Below are 12,132 nucleotides of genomic sequence, written 5' to 3' on the forward strand. Positions count from 1 at the left end.
AACATGTACCATTTGACATTATTTAATAGCCTCTCATTAAAGTGCATTAAGTAAAATTAATGTTATTATTTCACAGATGTATACATGCCTGAGACCAAATAACTGAAGGGGTTATACTGCATTTCTGAATGATGGCTGGTTCATAAAAAGGTGTCTAAGTATGAGATGAGTTAGTTTCTCAAGAGATTCTTTACTTTTTTCAGACACCTTTTAACGTTTCAATTTCCATTAAGCTACCTTTGTTCACAGAATATGGTAGCTGATTGATCTTCGTAAAAAAAAATCAGTGACTGAATTTAAATTTTTGGTAGGTATCTGTTAACCCAAACTTGCTTGATCTGTATATCAAATGACCCATCATACCTGTCAAGATTTTTTAACAGTTCAATGTATACGTGTAAACACGTGTATATAAGTCATCTATTGTGAATCAGAGGATTCGGTTGCTACAGTCATTTTCTGGTGTTTTTTTGTTAGATTTTTTTCTACAATTCCTAGAATGTTTGATATGGTAGAATTTCTGATAACTCTCTACAAGTTGTATTAACTAAGTGCTGATGAAGAAACAGTTCTGGGCTTCAGGTTAGTCCTCCAATCATTTCTTATTCTACTTATCACACTGTACTCCTTTCATGTTCAGAGAATAAAGTGGCAAAAAAAAGTTTGATGAAATGGGAAAATATGCAGCTCAATCTTTTTTTGTGTATGTTGTCTGATGACTATGGTCGAACATCCCGCAAAGCTCTAAATGTATCCTTTCTTCTCCATTGGTTCTTCAGCTCTTGCATGTAGCAATACAATCAAATCAAGCTGTTACTGGTGACAAAGATGGCCACACTAAATATTAGCATTAAAGAACCTTTTTAGACATTATTTGTGTACTAATTTTATAACAGTTTCTGGTATGATTAACTTGCAATAATTACAAATTAATTTCTATAGCAAATCAATCACTATTTTGTGCATGAATTTTATAAAATGTCAATTGTTGAGGTGTTTTAATAAGTTTACATACTAGTGTTGATGCTGATAGCAATGTTTATACCTTAGATCTAGTGAGTTACCTGAAATGTTATTGAAAATAACATCAATTTTTACCTCAGTTTTCCTGCTAGATACACATCTACCCCAATGAAACCACCAGGCCTAAGCCAATATCAGACCGATACCCCAAAATGACAAGATGTTACTACGTTAAGATCCTCACTCTGAAGAGTTAACCCTACAATTGAAAAAAACATTAAATAGAGTTACACGTATGATGTTAGAAAAACACATAGGTTCAAGAAGTCTTGATAGAAATGAATAAAAACTCTATAACCCGAGTGCTTTTGAAAGGTGGACCTTTCTTCTTCTTCAAGGGCAAACTGGGAACCCTGAAGAAGAAAGGTCCACCTTTTGAAAGTGCTCAGGTTATAGAGTTTTTATTCATTTGTATCTAGAGATACACATATATACTTTTCTTTTGATTAAATAATATAACTGAAATGTAGAAAAATTAACCTAAATTGAATCATTTTACTCAATTTCTATATAGTGTTGAACTAAATTTAACAAAAACATCAAGCCCAGTGACTCTTGTATGTGTTTTTACACCAGTCATTTATGTTGACACTGACACTGGGCATGAGGGCCAAAACATGAAAGTACATGACAGATTTTCCAGTTTAAACAACACTGCCATTAAGAAATAGAACAAGAGCAAGACTTTGTAGTTTAAGTTGCATTTTTAAAAGAAACCTCCAATGATCAAAGTTCATATTCTTTTTGTTAACATATTCATAATAAAGATGTAGTGGTAACATATTGTTCATCTTCTTCAGTTGTGAAAATGCAAAGAAAAGAACGTGAACCTTGATTAGGAGATGGGGTAAAAGAAACTTTAAAAAAAAAGAGATTCAATTAGATACTCTTACGACTTTCAAGTTCAAATAAATTATATGTTAATAATTGTTCTGTTAGTTTTGTTACATTAGAAACAACAGAAATGATGGATTCCTTATTCCCCCTTTAAACACAAATGTTCGTTTTATTGTTAACTTGAAGTACTAAAACGTGTAGCATCTCAACCACCACTACTACTGTTAGTAATGGTATTAATGCTATGTCTATCATATCCCAGACAGCCTGAAGAACCCTGATACTGTGGAAGTGGATTAAACTTGTAGTTTTACATGCCTCGTCGCAAGTGAATATGCTTGCACTTACAAGTTACAGTTACACTAAGTTACAACGGATATAGTGTGGTTGATATATTATTATACACTCTTCTTCAACGTCACTCAAAAGTTTCTATTAACAATTACCTACGCTTATTTAAAAATTGTGGCCAGCGTCGGTACAAAATTTACTGACTTTGGTAGTAAAAAACAAATAATCCGTTTAATCGACAGTCTTAACTCGGCCTAAGTTAGCCTTAAATTTAAAAGTTAAAGGCTTAATTTTTGTTTACCGTCTTAGACTTAAGAAGTTGAGTTCTTAACAAATTAGGCTAGCATCTGTAAATATAAGTTCTATACTAAATACTTTTTTTTTGAGGCGTGCCATATATTTAAACTTAGTTATTAATGGAATAAATAAAATCTTATTACTATTAGTAACATCAGAATTACACTTCACTTTTTACTTATATTCTACTGTTAGTATTAGTATTTGGTGTTCAACTTCGAACAGAAACAACACAAACTGAACCTTAACACAATTAACATTTTCAGTTTAAGAAATCAAATTGTTAATTTACTAATTATTTATATTCAACTGATCACACTAAAGTGAACGCTAAAATGACTTAACGTTTAAATAATATTTATCCCATAAACCACGTTAATAACATAAGTAGCGCCGTCTAACTTAACAAAGTTTCGCGGTAATAAAAAATAAAAAGCAAAAACAGATTGTCTTGTGTTTTGTCTGCATCGGTATTGCAGTCATGCTGAACGATCTGGGAGGGACAGTTTCTATTCAGACCTTTTCCTCCCTCTTTTGCTATGTGTATCAAAATGTAAAAAAATGCTATAGAGTTATTCACAAAATCGGGGCTTAAATACTAATGTAAATACAGCGAGTTGAAACAATAATTTTACTTCCCTCTTCTGGACCATGTTCATGAATAGAATGCTTATAGCATTTAATGCAATTTCACTATTTCTCTTAATTTGGTAGTATATAGTCACAAACAGTTCCGTAGTCAAATGTCACTTTTTCACTCGAAATAATTATCAGTCGCGTATTTCACATGAAATGCCCTTTAAATACACTGGTGATACCTAATGCTAAGCAATATTCTATGGTCTAGTACAGGTGGACGTTTTCTTATAGTAGAAATTCAGTGGAGAGAAGTACTTAGGACTATCATCATCATGTATGATATAGCGTTCTATTGGGGTTAGTGGATCGTTTTTATATAGATTTTATTAAAATATTCGAACCAGCAATCTACGATTTTGTCTTGGATTGGTTTAATGTTTGAGTATTTATGCATGAATTTTATATTTGTTGTTTTTGGTACCCTATAAGCTGTGGTGATTACTGCATTTTGTCTAGTCTGTAATTTCTTACTGTGTGATGGTGCTACAATCGTTCATGCAGGATAGGTATGTTCCATTACAGATCTTATGTATTGTTCATAAATTTTTATTATATTTCCTTATATTGTATTTTTACCTGTCAGTCTCTTAACATGGTTTGCTCTTTGCCACACTTTGTTCCTGACTTGTGTGATATCATTTTTCCAGGTTAATTTTGCTGATGTTATGACGTTTAGAAGAGTTCTGTTCAGATATATCTCGGGAGGATTTGTAAATGATTTAATTGATTTTGTAAATAGGACTAGGTTCGTTTTCGAAACATTTATTTTTATTCAGTGCTTTTAACAATATTTGACTATTTGATATAAAACAGGCTGCGAGTTTGGAGGTGCAATCGAAGGTGTCGCGTAACTCTTCCATATCGCTACATCATCAGTGAATTGTGAGTTTAGGCTAAATTTAGGAAAATTTAATGGCATATCGCTTACAAAGATGATGAAAAGGGCAGGGCTAACTATCCCTCCCTGGGAACACCCGCCTCGGAAGTAGCTAACCTTTACGTTCACTCGACATTTTCTATTTTCTAAAAGGTTAGACAACCAGCGAATAACACCTGACAGTAATTCCAATTGTTTCAGTTTATATATTAAACCATTGTGCAAAAAAAGTGCCGAATGCTTTCTCTATATCGAGAAAGCAGGCGACAGTGAATTTATTTTGATTAAGACTATCTATTATGGTTTCTGTTAATCGAACCAAATGATCTGTTGTTTGCCGAAATTTTCTGAAACCATTTTGAACTTCTGGTAATTCTGATGAGATCTCAAGAAAAATGGAGAGCCTACTATTAATCATTCTTTCTCAATTGTTGTCTATACAACTAGTCAGATTAATTGGACGATAAATTCCTGGTTTATTCGCTGGTTTCCTCCTTTTAGAAACATGAGAACATTTGCTTGTTTCCAAAAGGCTGGGATGTAACAAGAGTTGATGGATAAATTAAATAATGCTGTGAGATGGTCAAACAATTTCTGAGTACAAAAATAGGGTGCAGTGCCTTAATCACATATGTGTTGAGGCCAAGGAGCCATTCCGTCCTTATCAAGGAGAATATCAACCTTCTCTTCGTTCATACAACACACAGACTGTTTATAACAGTTTCTTTGTTTTTGAATTTCGGGCAAAACTACTTGATAGCTATCTGCGCTGGCCGTTCCTAATTTAGTAGTGATAGACTAGAGGAAGGCAGTTAGTCAACACCACCCTCCACCAACACTTGGGCTACTCTTTTACCAACGAATAGTGGGATTGACCGTCGCATTATAATGCCCCCATGGCTGAAAGGGCGAGATTGCGAGTCAAGTACCTTAACCACCAGGCCGTTTATAATAAGGATTGCAAATAGGTTTTAACTAGCGTTCCAAAATAAAAAAAAGGGTTATATACTTTCAAGTGTGTCATATATTTATGTATACATAGATCTACATTTTTCTTGTCCCCCAGTGGCACATGGGTATGTCTGCGGATTCGGATTTCGATACCCGTGGTGGCTAGAGCACAGATAGCCCATTGTGTAGCTTTGTGCTTAATTACAAACAAACGTTTTTCTATCTATTTCGTCTAAGCCGAATGTTAATAAAACTTACATTGAAATAAAATTTAAATTCTCAACATTTCCATTTGAATATTGTTTTTCGAAGAAACTTATAACAATAATCAGAAATAATTTTAAAAAATTAATATCGCACATTTTCTCCGGGTTATATCCGGTATGGCACGGCGCGAAAGGTTAAGCATCAAAAGAATGTAGTACGTACGTACGCCACTGCCATTCATGTCAATTGCGTTCATTAAGGAATAAAGAAATGGCCCCGCAGTGGCACAGTGGTATGTCTGCGGACTTACAACGCTAGAAATTGGATAGCCCATTGTGTAGATTTGTGCTTAAACTACAAAAACAAAACAAACAAAAATATAACAATAAGAGTGCGTACTTGTGAAAGATCGGCAGATGTTTCGGTGTGATGCAGAGTGAACCAAGGCTGAGTTTCAGTTAGTAAGGATTCAAACTACAAGCATAGATTCTTATATCCGTTTTCTTTTTCTTTTTTTCAAAACTTTCTTCCATTATTGCTGAGGTTCAGTATTCCAATAAAATTTAACTGTATGCCATGTTTGGCATGCATACAACCTATTTGCCATCCCGGTCTTATAAAGTGGTGAGCAGCTCCTCCTGACTAGGTAGGAAATGCTTCAGCCCTGATGAAAAGACTGGAGGCCTTCAAAGTGCTACACATACCTGTGTTAATGTGAATTGGTAGTTGTATTAGCCATATTAGAGTTGGGACATTAAATTCTGGTGTAACCATTTTTGGTATGGACTGTCCAGACGAAAATCTGGCTTAAAAAAGGTAAGCTCCATTAAAGGATTGTTGTTTCTGCTTTTCAGAAAATAGCCCTGGATGTCTTTGGCCCTCTGGAAATTGGGCATTATTAGCTACTTCACTTGCTGTATGTCATAATTATTTATTGTGCAACTGAGCAGAGATCTACTGTGTGTTTGCTTAGCATGCTCATTTTTGGAAAACAACTCTTTGTAGCTATAACCTGCTCTTTAGAGCAAATGTGCTACAGCATCTGTTTGAATTGTGACGTGGTTAAAGTCTGTTTTAGTTGACAGGCACAAATTCAGTCATCAACAGCTGAGAAAGGCAGCCATATAGCAGCTATAATAAACAGGCAATGAATGAATGTTCCAGCACAGATTTAACTCAATTATGGCTGGACAGGTCCTTATCTCGTCCTCAGACAACATGGTTATCAAGTTTTGAGCTATAGAAGTTATGTAGCTCGAAAAGTGTGTTGAACACTTTGACAAACTAAGACTATGTGTTGCAGATGAACATCTCAATGCATTGTTTAGACCAAAAGTCCGAGGTTGAGGCCAACAATCAGAGGATAATTATAAAACTATTTTATAGTGTAGGTGCTGAGAGTAATTTTGTAGTTGTACAACATCAGTCAGATAAAGAAGTGCCTAGAGAGGAGATTCAAGGTTGATATGATGGTTGATCACATCACCCATGACGCCCTTCTCGACCATTATATCTAGAATTAACTGTTATACTGACAGCTAGGACAGTTGCTTGATTATAAAATCATTAAATTAGTGTTTTGTCTACCCACGAGGAATCAAACCCAAAATTTTTGTATTATAAGTCTTTAAGCCTAGTGCTGACCTACTGGAAGACTTAATGAAAGGAAGTGGTATTTCTTGCTTTCTGAGCTGTCAAGTGGTGTTTTACAGTGAAGTATATGTACTACATTGTGTGATCTCCACTCATTATTAAAGAATTAGGAGAGTTTGCTGATAGGAAGATAAACAGGATCAAAAGATAGTTGTGACTTTCGAAGCTATCGAACAACTTTCTAGGACAAGGGATAATTGCTAACACTATCTAGCTAAGTAGTGACAGAATTTCTGAGTAGCAGACTGTGCAATACTCGCTAGACACCTCAAGTACACTTAAGTGTATAAATAATTCCTTCACATGTAATGAAAGAGTTGTGTTCTTTCTCAGCAGAGAATATGAAGCAGGTTGCTATAAATGTAAGTGGAATAGTAATTGTTTTGCTAGCTTTTGCCTATATTAATTTTTTGTAATGGCAACAATAGCGAGTGAGTAAACTTGCAAATGGCAGTACAATATTGTGATATTTCAGCTCCTTGTGTTTGTGGTCATCTAAAACATTGAAGGCATTTTGCCATGGAATACTGTATTTAGCCTGTGTTGGTCTGAGTATGTGTGGGTATATACTGTAGGTGGTGGATTTTTGTTAAAAATGTAAGAGTAACAAATGTGCTTACCTTATGTTTGAGGAAAAACAGCTTGACCTAGGATTTTAGTATCAATGATGAAAGACATGTTTTATTGGATAAAATCAAAATATTCACAAGTTCGTGAAATTATCTGTAAAAAAGTGAAATCCACAAACATCAGTTTATACAGTGCACCCATTGGTTTATTTGATTATGATTAAATATTTTCACTTGTGCAACTGAAATGTTTTGTAAGCACACAGTGTTACTAATTATTTTTAACATTGTTTCAGTGCAAGGTACAGTTCGAAATTCGTGAGAATGAAGATTGTGCATAAAGAGTAGGAGCTAGAGGCAGATGGTAACACCTATAGGGAAGTTCTTTGAGGCTGTAACGAAACAAATTTTAATATAGGGGATATCTTATTTGCTGTGTTAACTGTGACCATTAAATTCAAAGTTGAAACAATGGCTTGTCCTGAAAATTACGCATTCAATGTGGCACTTTGCTTTCAGGTCAAAACATTTTAGAGGCATTTATTCATAGTGCTCCCCCCGATTTCACCACCTATACCTCTGGCCGGCTCTAACTTGCATCTTAAAGGATTCTAGTGGAAGTTAGATGTTGATGTTAATGGCTAGAAACTAGAGGCTGATGCTTGTACAGTGGCTAGCCTGTTTAGTAATTTTTGTAGGAACCAATATTTACAGTTTCATTCCGTTTTCTACACCATTGAATCAGGACACTGTTCATATAACAACCAGACAGTAGTGGGAGGAACGCAGGAAAATCTTAGGTAGCTGTGTTAGCCATGGAGACAACAACTTTGGACAGCACAGCTGTGGGCTGGCTAAGTGTAGGATCTTGATGCAGTGTGGTCAGCCAGGACGTCCACAGGAGCAAGAGTTATATTGTCTACAGGTGATATACACGTGAGTCACATAAAGGTCGTAGAAATGCCAATTAATCAATAAAGGTAATAGTTTCACATTATGTGTCAAAAAGCAGATTTAGGTCAGAATGTTTTGTAACTGTGTCATACAACGTTAAACCCACTCTTCTAGCTGAACTTCTACATGACCACATCTTTTATTCCTATCTTTTTAAGTATGATCAAATCATTGATCTTTTTTGGCTGTCTTATCTTTGATGTGATATAATTCTGTGATTATCAATTTTGCTTACTTGACTACCCATATTCCTGCTCAGACGAGGACTTGTTTGATGACATGAAGAGTATCCTGAAATATACCAAAGTCTGTGAAATTATCTCAGTGAAACTGTAGCTGAGGTTGTACCTATAAATAAGGGTATTCTGTTAGTGGGATTCTCTGAAATGTGGACTTCATCTGATGCATCCATGATATTTCCCTGGAGCTTAAAAAATCAGTCACCACTCTCACAACTATTATGCTGTTATTTGACCACAATTAGGTAGGGCAGCATTTCCCAAACATTTGTATCTAATAAACATGCTTTCTTGTGGGACACCCTCTTTTCTTAAATGAGTGAGTTATGTGACGAGATGTAATACACATCAAAATGCTATATGTGTGTTGTACTAATTTCTTATTATTTTCATTAATAAAAACATATTAAAACACTTGATTTTACATTATTGCACTAGTGAATCTCCTAATTGCTCGTGCTCCCAAGAGACTATTTAATCTCCCTGGGGGCCTGCCTCACACTTTGGGAAATGCTGAGGTAGAGAAACAGTACCTGTCCCTTTCACCCCAATGGAGCTTAGCCTGTTCACTACATAGGTTGTACAGCTGACCCATGCAGATTACAGCATGGTCTAGATTGTAGGGAGAAACCAGACAAGACCAACTACAGCACCTGGGCTACCCAGGGCCCTGACATTATAGAAGGTCCCACCAGAGGACCAAAATATACAACTAAATAAAATTTTGTCTTACTAAACCAGCATATTTAGAGCAGATTTTTTCCAGTAATCTACATTATTTCATGCTTAGTCACTCCCTAATGCATATCTAGCGTGGGTTTATGCTGTTGGTAGTGAGGAAATAAAAGCTGATTAACTACTACTTAACCATGGCATGTAAGAACATGGAATCTCGTGAACTTTGAGAAAGAAACCAAAATCTGAATGACAAAAATGGAAGGAAAAGACAACAAGATATGAAAATCTGAAGAAACGTAAAGCTCAATTTCAAATTATTAATTTCTTACAGCCTTCTGGCAATGAGTCTGTTGAAAAAACTGCTGCTACTGGAAACAAAATAGAAAAGCTTGGAGAACTTGTATTTAATATCGAACCTAAAATTGTCTTAAGGGCCAAAGTAGCTGCAGGAATCAAATATGTTAACCATGGATTTTTCAATGACAAAATACCCTGTGGGACTAATAGGCGGTTTTCCTCAGTTCATTATTGTTGGAAGTAAGCAATGGATCAACAGTAAAAAGAGACTGGCTGGTCTATTCAAAATCGTCTGATTCCTTGTTCTACTTTTGTTGCTTGTTATTTGAATGTGAAGAGAAGTCAACCTTCTATAGTTGGAAGGGACTTGGAGACTGGAAAAAACATGTCTAGTGCAGATGGATCTTTACATCTGCATACAATTTCCACCTATCACATTAAAAATTACTGTAAGTGGGAGGAATTGGAGTTTGCACTAAAGTCAAACATGATGATTGATAATGAAATGGTCAAAACATAGAATTGGAAAAGGAAAGGTGGTGTCAGGTACTGAATCGTTTGTTAGAAGTAATAAAATGGCCAGCAAAAAACAATTTGCCTTTTCGTGGTTCCTCTAACATCCCTTTCACAGTGCACAATGACATTTTTCTGTAATTGCTTAAACTAATTTTCAAGTTAGACTCTGTTTTAAAGGAAACCAGTGAAGAACTAGTAGAAAACTAATTCACAGTATCTGAGCAAAGATATGCAAAACGAGATCCTCCATCTTCTGTCAGATGCTGTGCTGGATATTATAACTGAGAAAGTTGAGAAAGTAAAGTACTTCAGCTTAATAGTAGACAGTATATCAGACATTTCTAAACAGGAACATGTTTTCTCAGTACGCTGTTATGTTGTTATTGGCGAAACTAACAAAGAACTCAATGTTTTCTGGAATTTTGCATATCACAGACATGACTGGAAAAGATCATGTCAGTGTTTTGTAGATTGCCTCAACAGTTTTGGGTCATCAGTCTATAACCTCCGTGGTTAGTGTTATTACAATGGCACAAGTATGAAGAGAAAGTACAACAGAGTACAAGTCATCATTGCTGAAAAACTCCCATTGAGTTTTTATGTTCCTTGCTCTCCACACACAGGGAATCTTGTAATTGTGCATGCTGGGAAAAGCTCAACTGAGAGAAAGTATTTTTTTTTTAGTTTTGCAGAGTATTTATACTTTCTTTGCTGCATGTACAAAGCAGTATTTGACAAAACTACCACTAAATAAGCTATGTGAAATATTCTGAAATGCACACCTTGCTTAAGTTAGAGTAATTGTGTTACAGTTTCCACAGGTTATTGCAGCTTTCAAACAGCTTCTGCACAGTGACTTTTTTTATAGATAGATTCTCTGATTTCGCTAGTTTCAACGTTCACATTTGTTGTGTCATTAATAATCTAATATGACAATGTGTCACAAATTCATAAGTTCACATTGCTTTACAATTTAAAGATGCTGATATTGCCAATGTAGTTCCTTTGATTGAATCTGTTATTTCAGAGTTCCAAGCTTATTCATTCTCTGAACTTAAAAAGCTTGTAGCTCAAGTTGCAGAAGTTTGTAAAGAACTAGATGTTCCAACTGAGTCCAAAAAAAGAGCAAATAGAATTTGTTAGGAGGCTTTTTGCAGCAAAGTAGCTGGTGTAGTTCCGTTCTTTGACCTTAGAAATAAATTTGAGCAGAGTGTCTTTAAGCCCAGCTTGAAATAGTGCTAGCAGAAATTAAAAAAGATTCATTTTCCTGCAAACATTTCATGCTAATTATGGGTTCCTATATGACTCAGAAAAGTTTGAGAAACTGTGCAAGGATTTCTCAGATTGTGTAGTTCAAGCCGTGTAGTTCAGGAACTTAAGACACTGGCGAGGATGCTGTCTGATAACCATTAACTTTTGGAAACTGTAGATTATTGTCTCTTGATCACTGTGACCTATGTTTCCAAATACTGTAATTGCAAAGCAACTGTTGTTGACTCTTTCTGTATCGAATACCTCAAGAGAAAAGAGTTTTAGTAAATTAAAAGTAATTAAGAACTACCTATGGTCAAAGATATCACAGGTACGATTGAATGCCTTGGTTTTCTTTCAGTTAAGTTGCTGGAAGCTGAAACTCATAAATTGAGCAATGTCATCTAAAAACTTGCAACTGAAATATCCAGATGTAAAGCTTTTTATCTGGAAAGTGAAATATCTTCTGTCACTTACCTTTGCATTAATAAAATACATATGTGATGTGATGTTTCATTGATAATGTTATTTCAATGAAAAACTATAACAAAGTTTTAAAATTATTTTTGAATTGAGGCCAGAGATAAGAGATTTGGTTTGAGGGTTGTGTGTGCATGTGTGTATGAAGAGGCATTCGATATTCATTGCTTAAGGCCCACAAAAATCTGGTGCCAGGCCTGAAACCATATATGCTGTATTGACTGTATGTTCTATGTCAGGTTTCATTTTGTAAATAGTTATTATTAATGTTATTTTTCTCAATCATAAATGGTTTATTTTAAATTTGTAGATTACGATTAGTGTTAAAGGGTCTTGGCTATAAATTGTTGCGTCTTCTTTGTCCCTTGGGCCC

General features: G+C 35.0%; 1 protein-coding gene across 4 annotated transcripts in view; it reads right to left on the reverse strand.

The window, feature by feature from the left end:
• Positions 1-2,788, reverse strand: part of LOC106473565 (protein broad-minded-like) — a 10,584-nt gene extending 7,796 nt beyond the window's left edge. For 2 of the 4 annotated variants that reach the window (XM_013934251.2, XM_022401970.1), the window contains exons 1-2: positions 2,592-2,788; positions 1,099-1,222 (exon numbers count right to left, since the gene is read on the reverse strand). The gene's annotated coding sequence lies outside the window, so the exon portion shown is untranslated. Of the gene's footprint in view, positions 1-62; positions 838-1,098; positions 1,223-2,591 lie in introns of those variants that run through there. The other 2 variants (XR_002613729.1, XM_022401972.1) reach the window with 2 other exon arrangements.
• Positions 2,789-12,132: the final 9,344 nt, after the last annotated feature.

Source organism: Limulus polyphemus, unplaced genomic scaffold (assembly GCF_000517525.1).
Source record: "Limulus polyphemus unplaced genomic scaffold, Limulus_polyphemus-2.1.2 Scaffold6278, whole genome shotgun sequence".
Classification (NCBI taxonomy): domain Eukaryota; kingdom Metazoa; phylum Arthropoda; class Merostomata; order Xiphosura; family Limulidae; genus Limulus; species Limulus polyphemus.